Source organism: Heteronotia binoei, chromosome 21 (assembly GCF_032191835.1).
Source record: "Heteronotia binoei isolate CCM8104 ecotype False Entrance Well chromosome 21, APGP_CSIRO_Hbin_v1, whole genome shotgun sequence".
Taxonomy (NCBI): Eukaryota; Metazoa; Chordata; class Lepidosauria; order Squamata; family Gekkonidae; genus Heteronotia; species Heteronotia binoei.
In genome coordinates, this window is record NC_083243.1 from 29619122 (window position 1) to 29622524 (window position 3403).

General features: G+C 42.4%; 1 non-coding gene across 1 annotated transcript; it reads left to right on the top strand.

Moving 5' to 3' along the window:
* Nucleotides 1–3095: 3095 nt before the first annotated feature.
* On the top strand, nt 3096–3170 carry TRNAS-GGA (transfer RNA serine (anticodon GGA)). The gene has a single exon. It is a non-coding gene; the product is annotated as a tRNA-Ser (tRNA).
* Nucleotides 3171–3403: the final 233 nt, after the last annotated feature.

Sequence of the window (3403 nt, forward strand, 5' to 3'; positions counted from 1 at the left end):
TCACTTGTAACAATCCCAACATGACTAAACGTCATTCCTTATAGGATGTTTTTACAGTGACAGTTTGTTGCTCTCTATCTCCACATTGGAAACTCACCTTTTACACTTCAGAACGTGCTCACAACTGTCTTGCATCATTGCTTCCCGAACTGTCTACATTTGTTTATGTGAAATGGGTGCTGACTCCGCTATTGCCTCATTTTTCTTGAAACTAGTTTTGATCTGGACATTTCTCAAGAGGCATATTAAATGAATGGTTGTAGAAGTTTTCCCCTGTATTTCCAGACCCCACTCCCTGTCCCTCCGAAAGCCACAAGGTGCCACCAATTTGTATGAGAATTGACAGCACTTGAAATTTTTACATCTCATTGCTTGCCTCATCTTGTTACTTGCCTCAATTTCCATTTGTATGATGACTGTAGTTGTGACACGATTTCTAAGCAATGTACTAAGCACTGGCATTCTGGCTGCCCTGATCGGAGCTCATATTGTAGCTCACAAAGTTTAATTTTTGCTCACAATAATCCACATCATGGAGTAATAAGGAAACTGTGAACATTGGAAAGATCTGCAGAATGTAGCAATCAGGCTTCAGGATAAAATGTGATGTCTCAGAACCATATACCTGCAGTTCCTATAACTGACATCAGCAGTCTGTGCATGAGCTGCAATACAAAAGTTTAGCTCTGCAAAATGAGCAGAGCAAATCCACAAATGTAAAAGGAAATAATTAAAGCAGAACAGTGGCAAGCGATTTGAATACTCAATAACTCTGGATCAAAACTGAATGTAAAAACACCCATAGTCCCAATGCAGTTTTTAATGTCACGTCAAAAGTACTTCTCAATGATTACAGCAAGAAATAAAGTGCTTGTGTAAGAAAAGTGCTTTGGCAATCCACTCTTCATATAGTTTTTAAAGGACATCTTAAAGCCACCTCTGACAGAGCCTCTTGCTGGCATTTTTTGATGCGCTGTTTCCAGCACGTTTTCAAAGAGGGGTTCCGGAAGCCTATCACATCTTTAGCTGCACTTGTTAGACAGTCACTTTCAGCAAGCACACATATCTCAAAGTGTATAAGAGATTGCAAGCCGCTCTGAGTCTCTGATTCAGGGAGAAGGGCAGGGTATAAATCTGCAATTCTTCTTCTTCTTATGCCGCTAACACAAAATGTCAGTTCTTCTAGAGAAAATGGCTGCTTTGGATGGTGGAGTCTATGACATTATACCCTGCTGAGGTCCCTCTCCAGACTTCACCCCCAAATCTCCAGGAATTTCCTAACCTAGTGCTAGCAATCCAAGCTGGGTGCCATTTTTTATTCCTTTCTTTTATCCCCATGACAAGAGTGAAGATGGATTCCTGCCCTCACTCTTATTTGGCTTCCTATTTGGCTATCGAATACAGAGGCCCCTCAGTCGGTATCATAATGCCCCTGTATAAATCGATGGCATGGCCTCATTTGGAATACTGTGTACAATTCTGGTCACCGCACCTCAAAAAAGATATTATAGCATTGGAAGACATGCAGAAAAGGGCAACTAGAATGATTCAAGGGTTGGAACACTTTCCCTGTGAAGAAGTTAAAACACTTGGGGCTCTTTAGCTTGGAGAAACGTTGACTGAGGAGTGACATGATAGAGGTTTACAAGATTATGCATGGGATAGAGAAGGTAGAGAACAAAGTACTTTTCTCCCTTTCTCATAATATGAGAACTCATGGACATTCAATGAAACTGCTGAGCAGCCGGGTTGGAACTGATAAAAGGAAGTATTTCTTCACCCAAAGGGTGATTAACACATGGAATTCACTGCCACAGGAGGCAGTGGCAGCTATAAGCATAGCTTCAAGAGGGGCTTGAATAAGAGATCTATGAATATGGAGCAGAGATCCATCAGTGGCTATTAGCCACAGCGTATCCTTGGAACTCGTGTCTGGGGCAGTGATGCTCTGTATTCTTCGTGCTTGGGGGGAGGGGCACAGTGGGAGGGCTTCTAGTGTCCTGGCCCCACTGGTGGACCTTCTGATGACACTTGGTTTTTTTTGGCCACTGTGTGACACAGAGTGTTGGACTGGATGGGCCACTGGCCTGATCCAACATGGCTCCCCTTATGTTCTTATGTTCTAGAGGGGGGGGGGGCAGAACTAGGACACAATAAAGAGGGGAGGGGTCCATACAAAGCATGGCACATACCCTGCATGATTTTATTGCTCTTAACTATCCCACTTCCCCAAAACTCAAAGTTGTTCTCTTGCACAGAAGTGGCTGCCAGGTTACACTCATTTTTGGTAAGGGTAGTTGTGCCCTTAAGCAGGGCCAGTGCAATCCTAAACAGTTACATCCGTCTAAGCCTATTGGTTTCAATGGACTGAAGGGTGTGCCTCTGTTTAGAATTAGACTGTGATGTTCTCTAGCGCAAGTGTGACAGCCTATTTTTTTTTTCCTCAGAAAGCCGTAGAAGCTACTGCATTGTGTAGAAGTTATAATCAATTCTCTACCGAAGAGGAAGGCACCTTTAAACCATGCTTTCCGTAGATATAAACAGAATTGTCTTCCAGCAATCATGCTAGAAAAGGAAACCTTAAAGGAAGTATGTAGAAAGAACCTCATAGCAGGAATAAAACTAATTTACTGTGAAATTATAGTGGTTATTCATTGTTTTCCTCCTGTATTTCGCTATTAACCCATCATTTCCACTTTCTCACATTCCTTCTGGCAGTGACTCCATGGAGTGGCTACTAATGAAAACTGCTCAGAGAGGGGTGGAGCTCTGACTGAAGGTCTCAGATAGGGTTGGTTACATGCCCTTTGTTCATTTCTGTTACTTTTCACACAGATTTGCTACGTCAAGAGCTCTGTTCTGCATTCTTCTAATGATACTCTGCAAATCTGTGTGAAGTTTTATGGATGCTCACATGGTGCATTTTGATCCATTATTTATATATATTTAATAGGCAGAGCAATTAATGCTTCTGTAGCGTCTCCATAATGGGTAACCATTATGTACTTCTTAAAAGGATTAGAAGGAATAACACAGAGTTCTGTTCTCCAATAGGTGACTCCCCTGTTATGGGCACTTTAGGACTTTTGAGAACAGGAAGGATGGTGGCTCAGTGGTAGAGCATCTGCTTGGAAAGCAGAAGGTCCCAGGTTCAATTCCTGGCATCTCCAAAAAAGGGTCCAGGCAAATAGGTGTGAAAAACCTCAGCTTGAGACCCTGGAGAGCTGCTGCCAGTCTGAGAAGACAATACTGATTTTGATGGACCAAGGGTCTGATTCAGTATAAGGCAGCTTCATATGTTCAACAGGGATGAATGTCATGACAAAATGTCTGCCATGGAGAAGAGACCCATCGTAATATATTGGGAAATTTCAAAAAATGTTAGGAAGTGCTCCGATAATGG